Raw genomic sequence first — 26,481 nt, 5'->3', positions numbered from 1 at the left:
TTCCGAGATGAATGATCGCTATCTTTGCATCAAACAGAAGATAGTAACATGAGACAAATTATCTTGTGAGACTGGATTTCAAAGGAAGAGAGAAGTTCCAATCTGGGAACAGTCCTAAATAGACGAGAAAAGATGCCAGAACCATTACAGAAGATTTGCTGTATTCATCTGAAGTTGAGATTCGGGCATTTCAGCAGGTGAGGATCTGGACGTGCTAACATTTATTGCATATGATATCTGACTAGATGGTACTTGAATAAATTGGAAAAGGCCTTATCCACCACTACTCACCTTGATGTGTCCGAAAGCACAGGAAACTAGATGAGGGACATGACTGAAGTGTAAAATACCCAGATGTGAACATACAAGCATGTAAATCCCAACCAGGACCTCCCATCTGAGTCCACTTCCACCAAGTCTTTTTCTGATGATTCTCAGTTAATTTTACTGAAGAGCAAGAAACATCTTAGAGTGAAGGCAACATTCCACACAGTAGCTTGTATTTCATTCCCATGAAAACATGTTGGAAGCCAGTTATCATAGACGTCAAAATAAAGCTACTGCAAACAAAGGGCTGTAGAATGGAATAAAGGAGAGCAGCTGTTCCCTCTCAAAGGAAAATCCATAAGCAGTGAAGCAAGAGACAGTGACGCCACCAATCAGTTTGTGAATGTCTGGTAAAACAAAGACTGAGGTCCAATACCTCACAAACCTTCCTAGAAGGCTTGGATTGAGCCATACAGAAAATGCACATACCACAGTGTGACAGGCAAACACAAGAAAGCATGCCCAACCCTTCAAATTCCACTAAATCACTGCAGTCTTACAATGTTTAAATGGACCATATCGTCAAAGCTGCTTGAGAGTTTTGCCAGCTAACTATCTCAGCATGTGTCTTCACATTAACATAGTACATTAGAGGTCTTTGTGCCTAGTTTAATGGTCATGGAAAGGAAACATTACACACAAAGGCATACAACAGTTCCTCCCAGCTTGGACATTTTAGATAAAAGACACAATGCGCCAGTGCTTACAGTAAGACATCACTAATGTCAACTGCAAATCAAGGGTGCAATGAAAAAGAATAGATGAGTCTAAGCTAAGAAGATGGAGCCATTAACTGCTTCCTCACAGAGGATCCAGATAAAATGAAACAGGTAAAAATGAGGAAAAGGCAGCAAAAGAAACACATGTGACTTTATCCCTGCAAAGGCACATTCTATCCCCTCAGTTTACACAAACCTGACTTGCATTTGATCTGATTTAATGCATCTCACTTTACAACCAGATGCCTTGGGCATGGCAGCAAAACTACCAGATCAGATTCAATGTGACAAATTCTCACCCAAAAAGAAGTAAATCTCTGTTAAATAGCTGAAGGTATGGAGAACAAGGTGACTTTACAAATAATTGTGTATTCAGGAGGCTGAATTGGCAATAGTTGTTATCAGATTTTGAATGCTCCATAAAAGAGCCAATGTCAACTCGATGGGGTGAAGGCCTCTTTCGGGGCAGTAAATGCCTATCATTGGGAACAGAATCTATGCCAAAGTTTACAATAACCACAATCACAGCCACCATAGCAGCTTTGGAAAAATGGAAGTCCTGCACACGTGGAGTTCTGAATTTCCCTATGAAAGCTGTTGATCTATTAATTTTCCTCACATCACTCACTTTGTGACAATTTGCAACTGATGAACACTTATCACTGGCATGTGAATGAGAGTAAGCAATGTCGAATTTGAACTCTCCCCATTGGGCAGGAAAAGAAGGGGTGGGGGGAGGGGAGGGAGAGCTTCACTTAATCTCAAATCCTATCAATCTTCAGGTTCAGCACCATTGGCTTTGGTGATGGATAAGGGGACAGCTTATACAGGACCCTCACACATGAGTGCTATTGTATCAATAGAACCCCAAATGCATTTAACTGGGGCCTGAGTGCAAACCCCCTATTAATCCCTAAAACCTTCGCAGGCAACAGATAAGATATTCTTCATGATTAAAACTGATAGAAGCAGAACAAATATGTGCATGTGGGAAAATATTTGGACCTCAGTCCAACATGCAATCCAAGAGCAACTGATGGAAAGCAATCAGTGCATAAAATTCAATGAATGCTACTTCTAATAATATATCTTTCATAAGGAATGCATCACGTAAATTAAATCATTAACATTATTTTTCTACTGACCAGGAAAATTTAACATAGTCACTGTTAAATAATTGAATGTGAAAGTGAGGGTCAATTCCATTTAAAAATGAATAACAGATGTAACACAATTGAGCTTGAAGGGTCAAATAAATGAGAAGTTATTCAGTGGGAGGGCTTTTTACCCAATAAATTGGGGAACCTTCAAAACTAATTTTCTGAGAATGAAGCCTACTGTTACAGCAAGCACCTATTCAAAGACTATATTGTATTCCTCAAAGTAACTGAAAAGCAAGTCTTGAGAGGCCTACACTCTTGTGACTCAATACCTCTAATCCATTCTGTGTTTTTTCCCTTTTCCCCACCTCCCTCCCCCCACAACATTCTTTCATTCTTAGGTTGGGCTTGCATTAGCAAGGTTTACAGAAAGATCACAATCGAATCACCATAATGAACGAGAAGAGCCACAAAGACTGGGCTGAGTAAGTAGCTAATGAGAAAGGATTCCTCCATTTACAAGATAACCCCACCACAGGCAAGATCATTAAGGAGACTCAGAATAGAGGTGAATGGGGAAAGAGATTCTCGCAGCAAAAACTCCAACCAAACAGCATCGCGCTAATACCTCAGAGCACAATACCCGACAAGGCAAATCCCTCAAAACTTAATGAGCTACAAGCTTTCTTTTCATAGCAACAAAAGTTTGGCCCCTTTCTTATAACTAATCATGAACAAACGGTATCTCCGTGATGTCAATTAATAGTCGGTTCTTCGAATGCTGAAATAGGGAGGAAGGTGGCAGGAGAGAATTTAGGTCCACTTTAGCCCGCTTCCTTTTAGATGTAAGTACTACACAACATGCAAGAAATTGTGAAAAAAAATGCCACCTATCGATGCATTGTCGCTTCGCGGGGCTCACACACACACACACACACACACACACACACACACACACACACACACACACACACACACACACACAACTTTTTCTGTGCATCTGTCAGTCTCTGGCCTGACACTACCGCAATTAATTTAGTCAGGGCTCTTGCATTGTTGGGAATTGTCCAAGACTTGAGGACTGACACATGGCATCTTTGACAGAAACAGGGTTGTCCCTTCTTCCGATTAGTCCTTGGAGCTGAGGAAGTGATCCTTTCTCCTAATTTACCTTAATTTGTGATTTCTGCAGTTTCTCAGTCTATCCTTCAGAGTTCCTAGAGGATAGTCTACACAAATCATGAACAGAGGGGTAGTATGGGTGCTATATATTCCCACCTTACTCCCAAATGTTTGAGTGTTTCCATGTGGTTTGATGATACCAGCTTCACTCGGTTCCACTTGTTATCACGTGACTACAGCACCTGTCTGATATGATATATGTTTAAATGGTTTGACCATTGTGAGAAACAGTTTCAGCAGTGGCTCAGTTGTTTGTACACTTGGCTCACAACTTGAATCACAAGGTTCCCATTCCAGGGCTCAGGCCTCCAAATCCTCAACTTAAGGCGCTGACTTTCAGATGAGACATTAAACTGAAGCTTAATTTATCTGCTCAGCAATATTTCAAGGAACAACAGAGAGATCCTTGGTTTTCTTGCTTTAAAACTCACCCACGCAGTTGTGAGCCATACATTCCTTTACATTACACATTATCTGTGGCAGTTCAATAACTTTCAACAGGGATCTGTAACCTCAAGCATATCCAGTGTTGGACCATTCATCAGGATCTGCAGCACCATTTATGAGAATTAACATCCACTGAGTGTCATTCATTAGGATGAATAGACCTATCATTCATGAAGATTAGTATTGGTACAATTCACCAAATAAAATCCTTGTCGTTGTGAATACATCTGTGAAAAGTAAAGTCTGAAGCATTTGGAATCATCTTCAGCCATTGCCAAGTAGATGATGAATCTCAGTCTCCTCCAGTGGTCCCCAGAATCGCAGATACCAGTCTTTAATCAATGCAACTTTGATGTGACATCAAAAAAACAGCCAGAGTTCTGGAAACTGCAAAGGCTATGGCCCTGGCAACATGCTGCCAATAATAATGAAGACCTGCGCTCCAGAACTTGATGCCCCTAGCTAAATTGTTCCGGTACTGTTACAAACTGGCATCTACCAGATAATGTGGAATATTGGACAAGGTCTATCCTATCCACAAAAATGTAAGACAAATTCAACCCATCAATTACCACCACAAAAGTTTACTCTCAGTTATTAGCAATGTGATTGAGGGTGTCATCAACAGTCCGATCAGGCAGTACTTAGACACCAATCAGCTGCTCATTGAGTCCAAGGTGAAAGTAAGGTTGAAACTTTATTGCTGGAACAGCACAGCAGGTCAGGCAGCATCCAGGGAACAGGAGATTCGACGTTTCGGGCCCAGGCCCTTCTTCAGGCTGAAGAAGGGCCTGGGCCCGAAACGTCGAATCTCCTGTTCCCTGGATGCTGCCTGACCTGCTGTGCTGTTCCAGCAATAAAGTTTCAACTTTGATCTCCAGCATCTGCAGACCTCACTTTCTCCTCCAAGGTGAAAGTAAGTACTGCAGATAGAGTCATAAAGTCATAGAGATGTACAGCATGGAAACAGACCCTTTGGTCCAACCCGTCCATGCTGACCAGATATCCCAACCCAATCTAGTCCCACCTGCCAGCACCCGGCCCATATCCCTCCAAACCCTTCCTATTCATATACCCATCCAAATGCCTCAGAGTGGTGCTGGAAAAGCACCGCAGGTCAGGCAGCAGCTGAGGAGCAGGAAAATCGACATTTCAGGCAAAAGCCCATCATCAGAAAGGGCTTCATTCCTGATGAAGGGCTTTTGCCTGAAACATCGATTTTCCTGCTCCTCAGATGCTGCCTGACCTGCTGTGCTTTTCCAGCACCACTCTAATCTCAGTTTGGAGTCCGCCAGTCCCATTCATTTTATGAGCGGACACAAGAAGCACAAACTTCTCCCTGGGTTGGAGTTGTAACAAAGATGGTTGTTGTTGTTGGAGATCAGGCATCTCAGCTCCAGGAATTCCTCAAGGTAGGAACTTAGGGCCAACCGTCTTCAGTTGGTTCAACAAAGATCTTGCCTGCATCAATAGTCAGAGGTAGGGGTGACCACTGTCGATTATACAATGTTCAGCACCATTCACAACTCACTGGTTACAGAAACAGACCAGGTTCATATGCAGCAGAATCTGGACAATATCCAGATTCAGGCTGATAAGTTGCAAACAATATCCATACAATATCCTGCACAAATTAGGCATTGGGCCTCTATTCCCTAGAGTTTTGAAGATTGAGAAATGATCTAATTGAAACCTACAAAATCACAGATTTATAGAACTCCCATATTGCAGACAGAGACCATTTGGCCCATCGAGTCTGCACTAACCCTCCAAAGAGCATCCCACCTGACCCACACTACCACCATATCCCCATATTTGCCATGGCTAATCTGTCTAGCCTGCGCATCCCTAGACATTATGGGGCAATTTAACATGGCCAAGCTACATAACCTGCACATCTTTGGACTATGGGAGGAAACCACAGCACCCAGCAGAAACCCACGCAGACACAGGGAGAATGTGAAAAATCCACACAGACTGTCACCCAAGGTTGGAATCAAACCCATGGAACGAGGACATACCACAACCAAAAGGACTAGCCACACTACCATACATCAGGAGCATCTCGGAACTGACTGCCAGACTACTGCGACCCCTAGGACTCATAACGGCACACAAACCAACAGCCATGCTCAGACAACAACTCACCAGAACGAAGGACCCGATACCCAACATGAGCAAGACGAATGTAGTGTACAAAATACCATGCAAGGACTGCACTAAACACTATATAGGACAAACAGGAAGACAGCTAACAAGCCGCATACATGAACATCAACTAGCCACGAAACGACACGACCAGCTTTCCTTAGTAGCCACAGGGCCAGACGACTATAAACACCGGAGGAAACATCAAAGAAGGGCTTCGCAGGAGGCTCCCAAGCACTGATGATGTCGCCTAGCCAGGGGACGAAACGTTTGCAACAAAAACTTCCAGCTCGGCGAACAGAACCACAGCACCATGTAGAAGAGCAGCTGAAACAAGCCAAGTGCTGGAAAGCGGGGTTAGCATACATAGGTCAGTGCAGACTAAATGGACCGAAGCGCCGCTTCTGTGCTGTATGGTTCAATGATTCTATGTAACAAGATATGGAGTGAATATGGGGAAACACCATGATTGTGTTGAATTATGGAGCAAGCTTGATGGGTTGAATGGCCTACTCCCTGCTCTATATCAGTGTTGACAATTTCTCAGTTAGATATATTTGTGTCTAAATTCATTCCATTCCTGAGAATTTAGAGTAAAAGCGAAGATGATGTTTCTGTTCGGGAGCACTGCATGGTTAGAGGGTGCTGTCTCTTGGATGAGACCTTAAAGTGAGACCTTGTCTGCCTTCTTGGAGTAGACACTAAAGATCTAGTGTAGTTATAATCTGGGTCCTGGCTAATATTCATCACTCCCTTAATATCATTCAATCAGATAAGCTGGTCATTACCATGTTGTTGTTTATGGGATATTGCTATGGGAAATTTGCCTGCCATGTTCCATCCTACTGTAACAGTTACTAGACTTCAAAACTGCTTTATTCAGAGAGGTCATGAAAGACACTACATAAAAGCAGGTTTGATTCGGAGATGCCGATGTTGGACTGGGGTGTACAAAGTTAAAAATCACACAACACCAGGTTATAGTCCAACAAGTGTGGACTAGTGTGCTTCCAATTAAACTTGTTGGTCTATAACCTGGTGTTGTGTGATTTTTAACTAAAAGCAGGTTCTTTTTCTCCTGCTGAGATGCTGTTTACTGAAATGTATTAGAATACAGAATCATTTTTTAAATTTACCAACAGGCGAACCCCATTGGCACCCTTTTCCAGGGATTGTGGGCACTGTCACTGAGTCCATTGGATGCCCCTCTACTGGCATCAGCTGGCAAGCAGGGTGAGAGACAGTGGAGCAGTCTTCTTAAAAACCTGCACAGCAACATTAAATAACATGGATTTTCCTTCACATCTCCAAGCTATAGGTTTCTAAGTCTCACCTGATAACTACCCACCTCCTCACTGCATTTAAATTTGGGGAACGTCATGGCATACGCTCTGTGATGACATTACTTCAATCAGTACCCCGGGTCATGGTGAGGTTACTCTCTGATCTCATTAATATTAAACAGCTAGCCAACAGGTCACCCTTTGAAGCAGTGAAAATGGATTCCCACGTCTTTTTTGGCCTTTGAATGGAGTCCACCCACCCTCAAAGTTTTATCGCAGTTGACATTTTGGGGGGGTGAGTTTCATGTGCACTGTGTCATTTTGCTTCCCTCGTACCTACTTTAACACAAAAGTTATGGAAACCAAATCACGTGCTTTTTTTAAAATTAAATATTGAAGTTAGTGTTCTCTCTGTCTCCCACTAACATGTTCGACAGTATTTGCTGCCTTGATTAAGCTCTCTAACTGAGTTCAATGCCTAACAACTCAGCTCTTAATAGATATGTTCTATATGTTTGGAAATCATCCCTCCCTCTTTTTTTTGTTGAATTTTATTGTTAACCAGTTTGCAACAAAACAGATCAACAGACTAAAATTGAGGGGTTTTTTTCTTTTAATCAAGTCAAGAGAGTCAACTTCCTTGTGATGGATTACAAAAAGCTGCAAAACCTGAAAGCTCCTGTTACAAACAAGTTAACATAATCTATTTTATTCTCCCACACAGTCATCTGATCATTGATGCTGCTGGCTGAATGGCAGGTTTTCAAGCTAAGAACATTAATTATTCCCTCAGGGAAAGTCAAATACATGTAAAACGTTCAGCTCTTAGTTTAAAAGTCTGTAGCATTTTAGGTTTATATTTTTGGCATCTTTAAGCAAACAGCAGTTGGATACATAGAGCCCATGCTGTCAGAATAACTCTTAATCAGTTTAAGAGATGTTCCACTGCTGAATAAAATTGAAAGAGCTCTTTTAAAACACGAACCACAAGTAGCAGCTAAGCCCCCGATAGGGGATATCAGAACCTGTCGTGAAACACAATGGCAACGCTGCATAGAGAATGATAGAACAATTAAGGAACACAAATTAACAGGGCTAAGTCACCACAGGGATGGATATTTGTTGAATTGGCAGCTTGGGAGAGGATGTCAACTGAAGAAGTTCATTATTTTATTCAAGAAACCCAAAGGTTGTCTTGATGCATTGAATTTAATGGACGTTTATGTGTATCTTTCAGTACATTTTAAACCAAAGCTTTTGAAAAGAAAATAATATAAACAACACCGAGGATTATAACCCCTAAATGTTCTACAAACATAATTTGTAGAAACATAAATTAAAATATAGAACATAAATATATCTATTTATTTGGTGAATTTTTACAGAATTTCAGATCATTACTACAGGAGTTGGGTGAAATTAGGGCATTGTTGCAACATGAATTACCCTAGCAGAAATAATGTGGAAATCTAATTTTGAAAGGACAACAGACAATATTTTAAACATATGAGAAAAGGAGGTGGAATTCATCGAATAGCTCCTTCAAGACAAATAGCACTTTGCATAGCATGGACCTTGAAGCCAGCTCTCCACAAACACCTCAGTGGCCTGTCTACTTCCTTCCCAGGGCAGTTTAAATTTAGCCTCAAGTCTTTGGATGCAACAATCGCAACAGGGAAGTCAAGTTAAAAAAAGCTGATCAACGCTGTCCACACTGAGCAAATTTGGAAGGTAAAAGCTTCATCTTTCATTCTTACATTGCTAACTTCCAATAGTGTGAATTAATGTAAATGAACAAGCTTTTAAAGAAGAAAATAATTTTATATATACATTTTTAAATGGGGATTTTTTTCCCATATGGAGAAAATTTGACATTCAACAAAAATAATCTTAATTTTCAGGGCCCCTCAGAGGTTTAGCAGTAATTGTGAAAATAATAAACCATTTGAAACCCATTTACACCTTATTCAATGAAGTGTGAATTTTTCAGGGTTTTTTTGAGAGATTACAATTGTTAAAGTGGAAGATGTCCTTAATTCGATTCATGTCATGCCCATAGACTGCAGATTGGTGGGAGGCAGCTCCACGTCAACAGCACCTCCTCTGGAGAGATGTAGAATTTATGAATTTTTGAGCTGGATTTTACAGGATCGCCTACCTAGAAAGTCAGTGCAGATCTACCTCTCCTTAAAATGAGAATTCTGTCCCTATTGCAAGAGAAAATCCACTTCAGAGAACTGCTGTCCAATCGGATAACCAACAGCTCTGCAGTCCCAGCAGTGTTGGCTGGGAATGGTGACTACAGACTGGGGTCTCAGGCAGACCTGAAGAACAGGAGCCTGGATTTCAAAACAAGTCCTGCAGTATCACCAGGGCCATGACGGTATGGTCCTAGTGAACAAAGCGAGGGATCAGGTTTGAAGAGCCAGGGGGTGAAGGCAATGGAGGACGTGTGATCTTTGGAGTGGGTGCATCTGATGAGTATTCTGGAGCCACAATTGAGGCTGGTTACCCCTTGCCTTGACTACTACCCCCATAGATTAAGCCACTGGGCTACCCACTTGGCACAGACTTCCCCGTGTCTTGGGCATGAACATTCAGACAAGGAGCAAGAGTAGACAGCTTAGCACTTTGAGCTCATTCTGCCATTCACTAAGATCATTGTTGATCTGATTTTAACCTTAACTCTACATTCCCATACATCTTTCATCCCCTTGCTGATCAACAATTTCCCTGAAATTGCAGCTGGGATGGATGGACACTTGCCCACCAATGGTCCAGGTTGGCATCTGGGTGCTGAAATGACCACGTGCTAGATTCTATGAACTCCCCCAATTGCAGCCACCGTCAAGTATGCCAGAGGGAGAGCTCTGTGTACTTGTGGGCTCTCCCAATTCAAATGGAGAAACGATGGTGAACACAGACATTTTCATAGTCTTTGACACTGCAGAATCTTTGCTCTTGTGCGGAGGCAGTGGCCGAGTGGTATTATCGCAAGACCATTAATTCAGAGATCCAACTAGTGTCCTGGGAACCTGTATTCAAATCCGCCAAAGCAGATGGTCCAATCTGAATTCAACAACAAAAAAAATCTGGTATTAAGAGATTAATGATGACCATGGGATGTCATGCTGTGGTTAAACAGGATGTTGGTGAGGCCTCTTCTGGAGTGGAGTGTGCAGTTATAGAGTCATACAATATGGAAACAGACCCTTCATTCCAACCAGTCCATGCCGAGCAGACTAAACGAGTCCCACCTGCCTGCATTTGGCCCGTATCCCTCCAAATGTTTCTCATTCATGAACTTATCCAAATGCTTTATAAACTGTAACTGTCTTATAACTGTACCTGCAACCATCACTTTCTCTGGCAGTTCATTCCACACATGAATCACTCTGTGTGTAAAAATGTTGCCCCTCATGTCCTTTCTAAATATTTCTCCTCTCATCTTAAAATATGCCCCTTAGTTTTGAATTCCCCCACCCGAGGGTCAAGACCCTTGTCGTTCATCTTATAATGAATTTATAAACCTCAATAAGGTCACCCCGAAACTCCTACGCTTCAGTGAAAAAAGTCCTTGTCTTCCCAGTCTATTTTAATACCTGAAACCCTCTGCTGGTTACCCTACTACAGAAAGGATATTATGATATTGGAGAGGGTTCATAAAAGAGTTACTAGGGTGTTGTTGAGTATTGAGGGTCTGAATTATAAAGGTAGGCTGGACAAGCAGGGACCTTTTTATGAGGTGAGTACAATTTTGTCAATTATGAAACATTTGGAGAGGTACATGGATGGGGTAGGTTCATGGATGGACCAAACATAGGCAAATGGGATTAGTTTAAATTGTGAGAATGGGACAGCATAGGCAAGTTGGGCCAAAGGGCCCGTTTCCATATTGCAAACTTCTATAAAAATGTAAAAGTCACACATAATCAGGGTGGCACGATGGCTCAGTGGTTAGTACTGCTGCCTCACAGAGACAGGGACCCAGGTTCAATTCCAACCTTGGGTGACTGTCCGTGTGAAGTTTGCACATTCTCCCTGTGTCTGCGTGAGTTTCCTCCAGTTTTCTCCCACAGTCCAAAGATGTGCAGGTCAGATGAATGGCCATGCTAAATTGTGCACAGTGTTAGGTGCATTAATCAGAGGGAAATGGGTCTGGGTGGGCTACTCTTCGGAGGGTCGGTGTGGACTTGTTGGGCCGAAGGGCCTGTTTCCACACTGTAGGGAATGTAATCTAATCTAAACCTGCTTATTAAAAGCTATGGCTAATGATCTATGTCTGGGTATGGGATGCAGATTTGCAAGAAATAATTTTACATGAGTTTATGAACATTGGTGTTGAGCCACGTGTCGAGGGTAATTAGGATCTCAGATTCTTGCCATAGAGCCCAGGCAAACCAATACCTTTGTTTAGATCAAAACATCAGCTGCATTTGTACAGCACAACAAGTGACTCGCTTTAAAGTTTTAATAGTTGTTTCATAATTTCAGTAATGAATAACAGATACACGGAAAATGTTCAGCTTCATTCCGAAGGAAAATATGCAAAATGTTTGAACAAGCAGAGAAAACAAAATGGATTCCTCACTGTATCTGCCTTCTCATGGAATAATTGAAACTGGCTTCTCAACCATGAAATCACAGCTTGCGACAGACAAACAAAATCCACTAAAAACAACTCTCTGCGTGCATCCCAAGACTACAAAGTAAATAACACAATGGCTTTCATTCCAGATTGGACTTTGTTACTGGCACGGCAAGCTAGCAAACAAAATATTTTAAAATCTGAGTTTTATGGTGGATAATTTCCACTGAACATGCCTCAAGACGTATTTAATTAGTTAAAGGTGCATTCAATTGTATGTTTCTTTGATGCCCAGGAATACCTTGAAAATTAACATTAATTACTTTGCCTGTAAAACTCTGTATCCTATACATTAAGAATCACGCAATGGCTAATAAACATGGAAAATGGTGTTGTTATAAATCTGGCTTGGAATGCAAACTCCAACCCTTCTTTACTGAGATTGTAATATTAAACAGCAACTTGGGCAAGGGGTTTGGTTACACTCCAGACTAAATTGTGTGGCAGTGTCAAGTCGAATACAGATCAGCGATACAAGGATGGTTTCAGCTATAGGGAGGGGCTGAATAGGCTGGGGTTAATTTCCCTGGAGCTTTGGAGGCTGAGGGGCTGACCTTATAGAAGTCTATAAAATATGAGGGGCGCAGATAGGGTGAATAGCCAAGGTCTTTTCCCCAGAGCAGTGGAATCCAAATCTAAACAGCACAAGTTTACGGTGAGAAGGGAAAGATTTAAAAGAGACCAAAGGGACAAATTTTCAAGCAGAAGGTGATGCGTGTATGGAATGAGCTGTCAGAGGAGGCTGGTACAATTACAACATTTAAAAGTTAAAAATCACATAACACCAGGTTATAGTCCAACAGGTTTATTTGAAAGCACTAGCTTTGGGAGGGCTGCTCCTTCAACCTGTTGGACTATAACCTGGTGCTGTGTGATTTTTAACTTTGTACACCCCAGTCCAACACCAGAACCTCCAAAACATTTAAAAGCTATCTGGCTGGGTATATGAACAGGAAGAGTTCAGAGGGATATGGGCCAAATGCTGTCAAATGGGACTAGATTAATTTAGAATATCTGGTCAGCATGGATGAGATGGACCAAAGGGTTGTTTCCGTGCTGTACATCTCTATGATTTTTTGGCTCAAAGATCAGCCATGCTGTTTAGCACAGGTTCAATGTTAACTACAGGTAACATTGGCCAACCACAGGAAAGCACACGGCAGAAAGATCTAGTGTTCGTATTCCGATAGAAGGAGTAATGATTTCACTGTGTGTACGTTGGTGTTGCAATACTGCAGAGTTTTTTAGAGAGCCTCAGTATAGAACATAGAACAGTACAGCACAGGAATGGGCCTTTAGCCTTTAGCCCATGATGTTGTGCCAAACATGAATCAAATTAAATTAATCCCCTCTCCCTGCTCTTGGTCCATATCCTTCAATTCCTTGCATATTCATGAGCTTATCTAAAAGTCTCTTGAATGCCCCTATCGTATCTGCCTCCACCACCATCCCTAGCAGTGAGTTCCACGCTCCTACCACTCTCTGTGTAAAAAACGTACCTCTCACAAGTCCTTTGAACTTTCCACCTCTCACCTTAAATGCATGCTGCCTAGTTTTAGACAATTCAACTCTGGGAAAAATATTCTGACCGTCAACCCTATCAATGCATCTCATAATTTTATAGACTTCTGTCAAGTCTCCCCTCAGCCTGTGCTGCTCCAGCCAAAACAACCTTAGAGTCCATACCCTCTAATCCAGGCAGCATCCTGGTAAACCTCTTCTGCCCCCTCTTCAAAGTCTCCACATCCTTCCTATAATATGGCGACCAGAACTGAATGCAATATTCTTAAGTTCAGCCTCACCAAAGTCTTATAATGCTGCAACATGATATTTCTCCACCCATATCTGCAATTGATCTATATTTCACTGCATCTGTTGAAAACCTTCCACACTATCTACAACTCCACCAACATGTGTGTCATCTGCAAATGCACTAACCCACCCATCTATGTTTTCATTCAAATATCTGGGTAGCTGAGCTAGCAACTGATACAATCAATGCACCAACTGTTCTGCTCTGTTTCAAAGTGATTTTCAAACTTACATCAATTTCGTTTTTGTATTTATGACCTCGAGTTACATCATGTATTGATAGATTTTACAAGGCAGTGTAGAAATAAGAGTAGACTATTCAGACTTGTGAGTCTATATCTGAATTTACGGACTGGGATGTGAATGCATATGTCTAAAAGCCAGTGTGAATGAGAGAAACAATCCTGGTAACACAAGTGCAGGTGGCACTGCAGATCAGAAAACACTTCAACCCAGTTGATCTCAGATCAATTTTCTGCTCCAGTTGGAATCTGAGAAATAGGTGAACCTGGATGGTACAGTGGCATTAAAAAGTAATTGTCAGTCTCACTCAGAAAGTCTACAATATTGTGACTGAGAGCTTGAAATGCAATTAATTTCATCACTGCAAAAGGCGCATTCTTGGTGTTGATTAAGTTTGAGCCTAAGCACAATCAGTGATCCAAAGAATGTGAGTTCAAATCCATTCTTGGCAGGTTAGAAATCTGGATTCAACTCTAAGAAAACAATAATCACTAAAGGTGTCCACAAAACTTACACACTGCTGTTAAGAGCCAAGTGATTCACAAATATACGTTTAAAGAAGAAATCTGCTGTCCTTATTCTATCCAGGCCTTTATGTGACCCTTACACACCAATATAACTACTAACTGCCCTCTGAAATAATCTAGCAAGTTGATCAGTTGCGTCAGCCAGTAATTTAAGAAGCTCCATTACTAACAGCTGGTAGTAATAAATGCCAGCCTTGCAAATGACGCCCATATTCAAAAACAATATTTTTTAACAGATATCATACCTGAGCTGTGAGGTGTTGACAGTGGAAGGGATATTGAAAGGGTTAAACTTTTTTTTTAAACCCCTGTACAACCTTGAACAGTACAAAGTAATAGAGCCTTTTCCTTCAATTAATGTCTCTTGGAACCCTACAATTTATTTTCCAGAATGACACTTTATGACAATTAAAGGAGAGAAACATTTCGCACCTCATTCACCATTACAGCTAAAACAGCGCAGTTTTTGATGAAGAACAGAATTAGGAGATTCATTTTTCTCACAAGTTACTAATTATATTGAACAGATTCCAATGGGAGCATGTAAAGTTATGACAGTTGTATTTCTTATAATAATAAAAAGCTGATATCCAGTTAGGAAAACGGTTTAAAATATAGACAGAAATTTACTACACTGTTCATACCGATGGCATTTAATCTACAGGGACTACTGAAGTATAAATCAATGAAAGGCAGCTAGTCAAATATGAACAATGAGGGTTCATTGAGTTTAATCATGAAGCCTAAGCAGATATCCTGAAAACTTGGCCCATTTCCTTTGAATGATGCATAGAACATCATCTTCCAGAGATTAAGTTACTCCATGATAGGGCAAATTGTACAAGATCTCTTTAAACAAATGGCTCGACAGCTTTCTCACTACTAAATGTTTTGCCTCACATTTTCTTTCTTCCTTTTCTAAAAGCTCCAGTTTTTCTGGACTTTGGTTCAACAGACATGAATTGTTCTTTGCTGGCCTTGAACTTTGATTTACTCTTCATGACCCGCCAAATGAGCAGGAACCCGAATCAGCTGTGTTCCCTTTTGACACCCACAAATGCTCCCTTCCAAGAGGAGGACACTGGTTGGGAGAACACTGCTCAGTGGTGTTAGAGAAAAACTACCAGAAGCTCAACTGTGACCCCTCACTTTAATCAGTCAATCCACCAAACATCAGGAATGGAATTTGGGATCTGGGATCTGTAGTTTCATTCCAAACTGAGTATTGACACTACTTTGAGGGCATGCTTTGCTGCGGCTGAATTGAATCCAATGGACAGATTTTCCCTCATTTGCTAACATAAGCAAAAAGATTAGATTGAGTAGAAACAGAATTTCCCTCCTTTATACTCCAGCCTACTTCCTTGCTGATGCTGATAGATGTGGGAAAATGCATTCGAAAGTCTTAATTGCAGCCAAAAAATTATACTCACATTAAAAAGTGATAGTATGTATTAAAAAATGACAAATAACTGATTCCACATTGACTTCTATAATGAAACAAAAGTGGTGCATCAAGTGAGTTCCTATAGATTTGTCATGGCCCCATCACAAACTGATGCACAGTTTGGTACAACTAGCAAATTGTAACAAGTCAAGGAACTGCGAATACTGGAGATCTGAAGCAACAAAAAAATATAAATTGTTGGAGAAACTCAGAGTGAAGGAACTAACCCTTTAGAACTGAGATGAGAAGGAATTTCTTCAGCCGAAGAGCGGCAAATCTGTGGAACTCATTGCCACAGATGGTGGTGGTGGCCAAGTCATTGAGTGTATTTAAGACAGAGGTAGATAGGTTCTTGATTGGTAAGGGGATCAAGGGACGTGGGGAGAAGGCAGGAGAATGGGATTGAGAAGTTGAAACTTTATTGCTGGAACAGCACAGCAGGTCAGGCAGCATCCAGGGAACAGGAGATTCGACGTTTCGGGTACAGGCCCTTCTTCAGGAAGGATGTGCCCTGAAGAAGGGCCTGTGCCCGAAACGTCGAATCTCCTGTTCCCTGGATGCTGCCTGACCTGCTGTGCTGTTCCAGCAATAAAGTTTCAACTTTGATCTCCAGCATCTGCAGTCCTCACTTTCTCCTCCAATGGGATTGAGAAACACATCAGCCATGTTTGAATGGCAGAGCAGACATGGTCTTCATATTTCGAGTCCAGCGATCTTTCTTCAGAGTTTTGAAGAAGGGTTGCTGATTTGAAACATTAAGTTAATTCTGGTGTGTTGACTGAAGAATGTTCGGCAGGACATCTTCCTATTATTGTTCAAACAGGGTTAGAGATGTTTCCAGATGTGTTTACCAGCTGGAAAAAACGCTTACTTGCCTATTCATTACTGCAGTGAAATATCAGGCCTCATCAGCTCCATCATTGGGACTTGAACGCATAACTCTCTGACTGAGACACCAAAGGGCTACTAAACAGCACATGTCTTCCAGCTGGATGTCCTTCCTCCTTTCAGAGATGTGGTAGGGTTAGACTCGTGCCAAATGGCCTGCCATACAGTGATACTAATTTGGGAGATTGATCACATTTGCAGGGTGAGCATTTGGCAGTGTACTCAGCCAAGGACAAAGTTAAAAATCGCACAATGCCAGGTTATAGTCCAAAAGGTTTATTTGGAGGTACTAGCTTTTAGAGTACTGCACCTTCATGAGACTCACCCAAGGATGTGCCCAAAGCGTAATAATGCAGAATTGAGACACTCAAGATAAGTATGTTTTGCAACTTTCTGAAGGGAGAGATGGCTTCTTCCTCCAAATCAATGAACCAACAGTCATAAGGCTATAGGTTATATATGTAATTTGCTCCCGGCACATGGCAACTGGACTGTAGTGGTTCAAGAAGGCGGCTCAACACCTTCTTCTCAAGGACTACGAGGGACAGGCAATAAATACTGATCAGCCAGTGACACTCACATCCCATGAATGATTAAGAAAAATTGGATGGAAGGTATGTTGGAATCCATTGGGAAGCCCCCAACTTCAGGTTTCTGACCCCCTTGCTACACACACACACACACACACACACACACTCCTTAATGGAGGTCATGCCCATCCAAACCATTTACCAATCCAGAATGTGTCACAGAGTCAGGGGACCTAAGATCAGCTCAGTACTCTTGTGCCACAGACTTGGCAGTCTATCTGAACCTGAGGAAATTTAAGGCCAAGCTAACTTAGTCCATCTCTATGTGCTACATATGCATTCAAGTTCAACTTGAAAGGGCTATCTTCATTATTTTTCTCTGATTTACTGCTCTCCCTTCACCTCCTTGAGAAGGAAATGGTTGCCTCACTAGGTCAGAGGTCCTGCAGTAGGTGTTTAATAAGCTGCTTTGCCAGTTCTCCATGTATAACACCCAATCCTGTTTTCCCATGCTGTTCAGACACATGCACCTCCAGGAGGGTGGTCACCCTGGTGAGATGGTCACTCTGATGAGGGGCGCTGGCTAACCTCAGACAAAAGGAGAACATTCAGTTAATTCATTACAGGCCTTAGCTTCCGAAAGACCAGCAAAAATATATTCTTCCAAGGATTACGAATCTCTGGCGACAACATTCTGTTTCTCTATCTCCTCACTCTTGTTCTGAAAATTCTGCTTCAGGAAGTGCTAATTGCATGTGCATTCTCTTTTGTTGACAGAATGGGGAGAGGCAGCCCTCACCTGCCCAATCAATCGTTCTCCTGTAACTTGACACTGTCCATCCAAATAGCAAGGGTAATCCACAACTGCAATATCCCTGTATACCTCGCTTAGAAAACAATTGGCCCTCCTCCTGCAAAGGATTTGATCATAAATCTTTTCTTTCCTTTTCACTTCCCCACCCATTTTACAAGACCGCAAGGAATAGGAGACTCTTAGTCATTGAAACCACAACTGCCCTGATTGTGAAGTTATTTATTATCTGAAAGTGAAGCAGATCGTTTCTCATTACTTGAAGTACTAGTTGAAACCACTTCAATGGTCAGGTCAGAAAGCACAAAACAGTTGGTCTGATCCAGCCACTCTCTCATGATTCCAAGTCGGTCATAAATTGCCCATGCCACCTGCCTTAACCTCTGATTCCCAATAAAGCAGACACCCTGCATGACAGTACTGCTCCCTGACCATTGCCATCAGTAGAACTGGGAGAAATGCCCGGAATATCTGGGAGTTGAGGAGCCAGCATCTACCACCTCAAATATTCTTCGCTAATTTGCAAGGTATTGGAAGAACTACGTAACAAACCACATCTAACAGGCATTGTGTGGAATTTGATATTGGCATTTGATGTTCTTACCTCCACGCCCTTAACAACAGTAACAGTTTTGTTTCATGCGTTGGGAAATCTAATTCAAACGTCAGGGCTGCCAGTCAGAAGATTGATGAGGCTAGTCAAATAGAGAGCAATCTGATGATTACAAACTTGGGTTTGAAAAGACTGTAGGTTTTCAGGAGAAAAAGAAAACTCAGGGAAATTAATGTCTCCATGAGTGCAAATTGCATTTGAGCTTTAACTGTAGGAGCCAACAGTTACTGTGTGCCAGGGATCACTGTGTGCTGATAAACACATCAATCAGCATGGGTGACATCAGTTTCCAAAGTCCTTGTGTAACGGAATATGACTCTATTTACCTGTTGCCAGCAGTGTATTTACATAGTTGTCACTTCTACTGGTGCCATGCTTCCACATATATTTTGACTGGAAGATTAATATCTCATGGAATTAATAACTCCAGAATGAATGTACAAATACATTTGATGCACAGTTCACTGAACAGTGTACTGTTACTATCTTCATAAACTAGTCAACTAGTGGTGACATTTTCTTTGACCAGATCCACAAATGATTTGGGTAATGGATCAAACTGGGTACCGGATAACTAAATTAGCCACCGAAAAAGGGTGGCCAACCAGCTGCATTCCCGAAGTGCACAAATCTCCCAGAATATCCCCTGTTCTAATATCCTTTGCCTCTTCCCCTACCAAGTGAAATTCTCAGTCTTCCAGTTGAAAGGATCAGTGAGACGGTGCACCAGAGTGGAAGTGGGAGAGTATTTCTCAGAGAAGTTACCATTTTTCTAAATAGATAATTATTCTGATTGTCCAAGCTATGTGGGAATGATGGACAGGGCCATGGGTTAACATTTCATGCAATTCAATTGGAAACACTTCATCAGAATTGGGCCTCGACTCAAAACATAAGCCTATGTGTGTGTCTCTCCCATTTTAATATTTCTGCTTATATTTCCCATTCCAGATGTTGAGGCTGGGCTTTATTATTCAATTTACCCACTGGATTCCACCTGTACTTCCGTCTCTGACTGGTAAAGACATTTCTTTCTTGAGTGAATGTTGTAAGCATTTGAGTGATGTAAATATATATTCTCATAACTGAATAACATTTTAACTGCTTTCTTTTAACAATTAAAAAGGTAAGAGAAGCTGGTGAAGAAATAAGTCTTCAAAGGAAAGCAAGATAAATCAGTCCTCAGTGTCTAATCTCACAATAAGGGGTCAGACATTTAAAAGAGAGATGAGGACGTGTTTCTTCTCTCAGAGTCATAGAGATGTACAGCATGGAAACAGACCCTTCGGTCCAACCCGTCCATATATCCCAACCCAATCCAGCCCCACCTGCCAGCACTTGGCCTATATCCTTCTAAATCCTTCCTATTCATGATTAGATTAGATTACCTACAGCGTGGAAACAGGCCCTTCGGCCCAACAAGTCCACACCGACCCTCCGAAGAGAAACCAACCCCCCCACTATATTTACCCTGTCCAGTCATCCACAGTAGAATTCTCCTCAGTGACCTGCCCAGGATTTCTCCATCAGTCAGCATTAAACAACATGATTATTTGGTCATTATCACATTGCTCTCAGACAGAAGCTGCTGTGTGTACACTGACTGACACATTTTCTACCATACCCACCGTTGCTACCCTGCAAAAATACTTCCACTAGCTATCAAGTGCTTTGCAATGTCCCGAGGTCATGAAAGGTGCAGTCTAAATATAAATCCATTTTCTTTACTTATTAAGTTGCAAGAACAGACAACTGAAGAAGCTTTCTGAGGTAAATATTTGTCATTGATTTTTAGTAAAAGTGCCAGGTGTTGAGGAGAGTCATGTGAGAAACAGCTGGACGGTGACTAATACTGGAAAGCATTAAGGTATATTAAAATTATTTCTCTATTTCCCAGTTTATGGACACAATGAAGACCCCAGGAACTGCATCAAATGAACATATAACTTCAGAGCAGCCACGGGATTATCAATCTCTGGTTAATCTGATTGTGGCCCCAACTCCACAGCCCCACTTACTTTTCATATCCTTTGACTCCCAAATTAGTCAAGTAGCTATCTATTTCTGTCTTTAAAATATTCAGTGAATCAAATCATAATTTAACAGCAAGTAAAGCAACTAACATCTGAAGCTCCGTGGCAATGTGGCAGGTGCTTCAACATTACAAATTGATCTTGAACACTGGTCAATGGGTGAATGAGTGGCTAAGGCTGTGTTATCCTCAGTCTGTAAGTATTGGTAAAGCTGATGAAGCTGATCACCTACTTCACTTGGCACTAGGAACCAGGCATTTTGACAGTGACAAGACATCACAGGTTGGCAACTCAGTCATCTCAGAAGCGCCATAGTCAGTTGTGAGCACTGCTGAAGTTTCAACTCCAAGGAGAGGACTCCACGGTGGAGGGGGGGACCTTTGAATCCAGGTGTCAGGGGAGGGGAAGGTGTTGGAGACTCTGTGTGTGATGGAGGGAGGGCTTGCCCTGAGGGACTGGTGACTGAAGGACGGCCATTGCTGCTGGGAGGCCTCTTGAAGGCCATGCAGTCACTGAAAGATTACACGCATGACGCTTGGCACATAGATGAACTGGCTTTGACGTTTGGAAGGCACATCCCCATACAGAGAAAGTGAGGGCTGCAGATGCTGGAGATCAGAGCTTAAAAATGTGTTGCTGGAAAAGCGCAGCCGGTCAGGCAGCATCCAAGGAACAGAAGAATCGATGTTTTGGACATAAGCCCTTCTTCAGGAATGAGGAGGATGTGCCAAGCAGGCTAAGATAAAAGGTAGGGAGGAGGGACGTGGGGGAGGGGCGCTGGGAAGGAGGTTAAGGTGAGGGTGATAGGCCAGAGAGGGGGTGGGGGCGGAGAATGGAGGAGGCCAAGGACCTGCATGTCCTTGGCGGAGTGGGAGGGGGAGTTAAAGTGTTCAGCCACGGGGCGGTTGGGTTGGTTGGTGCGGGTGTCCCAGAGGTGTTCTCTGAAATGTTCCGCAAGTAGGCGGCCTGTCTCCCCAATGTAGAGGAGGCCACATCGGGTGCAGCGGATGCAGTAAATGATGTGTGTGGCAGCATCAAAGGAACAGGAGAATCGACGTTTCGGGCATAAGCCCTTCTTCAGGAATGAGGGCAGCATCAAAGGAACAGGACCTGCTGCGCTTTTCCAGCAACACATTTTTAACCTCCCCATACGGACCTTTCAGGTCGACACAGTGGAAAAATATACCAGAGGGGATGTTGCATCGCACTGGGTGTCCATTAAGGAGGAAGCCTCTCTCCCAGACTTGCTGGGAGCAACTCAGTAGTTTCCTGTGAGGCAAGGGGATGTCCCATTGCTGCTGACCATGCTGGCCTCTAATGGCCTTTACTTGGTCATGTGATGGCTGCATTGGCAGAGCTGCCAATCTTACTTCCACTGACATGGTAGGCAACATGGCAACAAAGTCATTCTGATGATTTCCCTGACACAGAGATCTGTTGTATAACGTACAAATGTCTATACTTCTGCTTCTAACATCATTTGTTTTTTTTATAGAGCCTCACAGCACAGAAATAGACCTTTTGGCCCAACTTGTCCACGCCAACCAGGTTTCCTGAACTAGTCCCATTTGCCTGCATTTGGCCCATATCCCTCTAAATCTTATGAAAACTGAAAGAACTGCGAGGAAGGGTCACTGGACCCAAAACATTAACTCTGCTTTCTCTCCACAGATGCTGCCAAACTTGCTGAGCTTTTCCAGCAATTTCTGCTTTTGTCCCTTTAGACCTTTCCGTGTAGCTGTCCAAATCCATTACTGGTTTGATCAACACTTATTTCCTGGAGGTCAGCTGAGTCAAATTTAAGAGACATTGCAGTGGCTCTGAAGTCACATGAGGTCAGACCAGGTCAGGACAGCAGACTGCCCTCCCTTAAGGGCATTAGTGAACCAGAGGGGTTTTTACAACAATTGGCACTGTTACATGGTTACTATTAGGAGTTTTTCTTATCATGATGAGATTCAAACCCACCTCCTCAAAATGTTCATCTGGAGTTCTGGATGTTTAGTCTAGTGACATCACCACTACACCATGCCCTGCCCTTTAATAATTAAAACTAAAATAAGCATGATGTATTTATAGTATTTAATAAGAAACTGTAAGCACATGCTTTTGTTGCAGTTAGTAAAGATAAAGCACTGAAATATTCATAATTTCCTTAAGTTCATTTAATTCCATTTTCACTTGTTTGCAAGTGAAATTAAATGGAGTTCAGTGGGTAATCAGTGGAGTTTTCTGACACAACTGAGTGGTCCTGGATGAAAACCTTTGTGAAGATGTACACCTGCGTGTTAAATGAATAATCAACGATGCCATCCGTTTGCAATGGTGCTATCATCCAAAATAACTTGTATTTACTTAGCACATGTAAAATAATTAAACCGGCCTTAACTAAAGGAGCAAGATGCAGTATTGGGAGGGCTGGGGGACAGGGGGATACAGCTGAAACATTCATTTGAGAATTTTTTAACTACTGCCATTAGGATTGATGGGAAATATCTGTAGAGAGGACATCAGATGTTGCAGGAACCAACAAAAGCAGATTGGAAATTCTCCCTGTATGGAAGGGACCGAAGAGATGAGAATAGAAAAACAAATCTGATGGAATTAAAGTTCATTTCATACAGGATCAGGGTGAATCCCAAGTGAAGTGGAGTGCACTACCGCGTAGGCAAGCCTGATGGATTCACAATCCCAGGCATGACACCCGCATACAGGGGATGCCGAAGCATCAATAGTTGTGTCTGCAGTAGCTATCGTCTTACTGCCATTAACACTCAAGTTGCTACAGTGAAAGCATTGCCCGAGCTTTTTATTTTCTGATCTGAAATGATGCGGAAAGCTGAGGGAGGCCAAAGCTGTAACTGAGAAGTCTGCCACATTACCAAACACCAAAGCATGAAATTTAATCTCACATCTGCACCGTGAAAAAGCCCTTCTCGATGCTGACTGCGTGACAAATTTTGTTTTTGTTTGCTGGTACCAATGAAGAATGGTTCGGCTTCTTCAAATAAAATGGTGAGGGACCGTGGGGGAGGGGTGAGCTGTCAATTCAACCCCATAGCTCGACGAATGAGAAGCACTCAAGAGTTCATTTAACTATTAACTTCCCAATTCTCCAGACGTATAGATTCTCCCAAGTGTTTGCCCATTAACAGCATTATTGTGGATTTGTAGATAATTTATCTAAAGTTTGCACACTGTTCTCTGCTTCTTAATGGCCCTTTCTGTGATACTTTTTCCAATCAGTTCTCCTGATGTTGGTTTCTGATCGCAGATTGTTTTAAACACAGGTTTGGTCGTCTGCATAAATTTATGTGGAGAATCTGGGTTGCCAAGTCAACAGCAGTTTTGTGCAATTATTTCATGGGATTGGATCAGCATTTCTTGCCTATTCCTAATTGCCCCCAAGAAAATGGCAGTGAGCTACTTTCTTGGACTGCTGCAGTCCTTGTGGTGTAAACACAGTGCTGTCAGGAAGGGGTGGGAATTCCAGGAATGATTCAGGAGTATGATGGAGTACTCCCCACTTGCCTGGATGAGTGCAGCTCCATACTCAAGAAGCTTGACACCATCCAGGACAAAGCACCATGTTTGATCAGTACCCATCGAGCACCATAATGTACCGCCTATAAAATTAATGCAGCAACTTGACAAGACTTTGTTAATAGTAGGTCCCAAACCCCAACTTCTGCCCTGAGAAGGTGATGGGCAGAAGGAACATGGAAGCAGCAGCATCTACACATTCCCTTGAAGTACAGGCACTGTCCCGACTTGGAACCATATCACCATTCATTCACTGTCGTTGGGTGAAAATCCTGCACTCCCTGTGGGGTAATCCACACTAGATAGGCTGCAGTCATTCATATAGACAGCTCACTCCCACCTCAGGGGCAATTGGGGATCAGTAATGGATGTTAGCCTTACCAGGAATGACAACACTTCGTGAATGAATAAATGAAAAATATTCCCATCAAGCTATGATATCCTCCCAATCCAAACAACCAAATCTCTTGCACCAATCCAATCCCAGACCTTCAATTTCCCTTGACCTGTGCTGACATTTGCTATCCTCCCCTCCCTCCTCACCGCTCCCCCAAATGTTTCATCCACCAAGGGCTTTCATTGTGATTTGCTGTGGCCAGGACACACACGCCATGCAGTTCAGGTCAAGCTATTCAGTGCAGAATGACCTGAGTGTAGTCGCTTTGCTTCCTCCCCCTCCTCCTCAGCTCCCACCAAATCGCAGGGCCAAAGAGTCAGGCCAAAATTTTGGGCAAAAGTCTGTGGTTTGGTCCTTCAATCCTTCAGCTTCAGACTCAGAATGAGCAAGATCTCGGAGCTGTGACTGATATTTGAAGGCTGTAGGTTGAAGCTCCAGTCACAGAGGTCAGCGCTAAATCCAGGTGGGCACCTTCGTGCAGAGACTTAAAGGATTGTTGCAATGTCGCGGATATTGACCTTTGGGTGAAATGTTAAACTGAGGTCCCATTCCCCAACTTGGGTGTGAAAGCCTTCTCTGGCACAATTTTAAAAAGAATGAGCTATGCAGAATGCCATTTACACTTCAGCTGACATCACTAGAACAGTGATTCATCTCTCTGCTGCCTGTGCGGAGTGTGCAAAATGGCCACCATCTCCCCATACAAGATGGTAATGACTACACTTGAGAAGTATCCTGGGGATGTGAAAGGTGCTAATGTACAAACTGGTTCTGGTTATGAGCTTTGTTATTCTTGACGGGCTCTACAAGATTCAGGATTCAATATTTCCAAGATTTTTGAGACTCATCAGTTCTCAAAGTAAGATCGATAGGAAATATATCTGTTGTCAAAAGTTATAAATTGTACCAGTGAACAGATGATTAACTTACCTCACTGCCGTACAGTCAAACAAGTTGGACCATTGCCACAATATGGTGAGGCCTGCTACCACAGGCCCTGTTTTGTTTTCATAGTCAAAATACACAATTTCATCTTGGCTTTCCATCCATATCTCCTTAATAAAGTATCTTCTTTTATTTCTTTGCAAGTAGGATTCAACAATGAAAAGATTCCATTAAATTTTAAAATACTCTGATGCCTGTTTTGGAGAACTGAATGCTCTCACTCAGTTTTTGGCACATCTGGATTGTGATCTAAATGTGCAGGAAGATTTTGCAATGTTACCCAGTTGGTAATGACTGTGTGTGAACCAGTCAAATTTCATTTATTTAGAGTCAGGCTCACCCATTCTGTTTTAAAGATATTTCTTAGATTGATATTTATCATTCAATAAAAACGAACATGGCTCAATTCAGTTTAATAAAGTTGTAATCTCTCTCATGCTTTCTCAAATACCTGGCCCCTCAATGTTGACAGTTCTGGGCTTTACCAGGACATTATTATCAAAGCCTCAGTTCACAATCAATGTCTGACATATTAATAACATGAAATTTCAAAGTATCTTTCATCATCACTGCTCTTAGCTCTTGGATAGTTTTTATTTCTTTTCCTTCTCCTCTTCCTTCCTCTACAGTTCCCACCCTCTAAGAGTATTGACTCCTTCCTGTGATTTATTTTGAAGAGTACCTCTCCCAGTTGTCGAAAATCCATGACCACACTTTGACAGAAAGTGCCAGCTAGCATTCTGTCCTTGCTATAGACTGATGCACATGGACACGCAGTTAAGATTGAGATCCAGAATCTTTCCCTCCCTTATCTGAAGGCCCGAAGAGAAATTTGTAC

General features: G+C 42.2%; 1 protein-coding gene and 1 long non-coding RNA gene across 3 annotated transcripts in view; one reads left to right on the top strand and one right to left on the bottom strand.

Annotated features, from left to right (window-relative positions):
- Window positions 1-26,481, bottom strand: part of LOC122558377 (fibroblast growth factor receptor-like 1) — a 172,067-nt gene that overhangs the window by 76,659 nt on the left and 68,927 nt on the right. The window lies entirely within an intron of this gene.
- On the top strand, window positions 114-11,776 carry LOC122558468. The gene is made up of 3 exons (XR_006314159.1): window positions 114-197; window positions 2,548-2,631; window positions 11,701-11,776. It is a non-coding gene; the product is annotated as an uncharacterized LOC122558468 (long non-coding RNA).

The sequence above is a fragment of the Chiloscyllium plagiosum genome, chromosome 1, assembly GCF_004010195.1.
Source record: "Chiloscyllium plagiosum isolate BGI_BamShark_2017 chromosome 1, ASM401019v2, whole genome shotgun sequence".
Classification (NCBI taxonomy): Eukaryota; Metazoa; Chordata; class Chondrichthyes; order Orectolobiformes; family Hemiscylliidae; genus Chiloscyllium; species Chiloscyllium plagiosum.
This window is presented reverse-complemented; position numbering and strand designations above follow the sequence as displayed.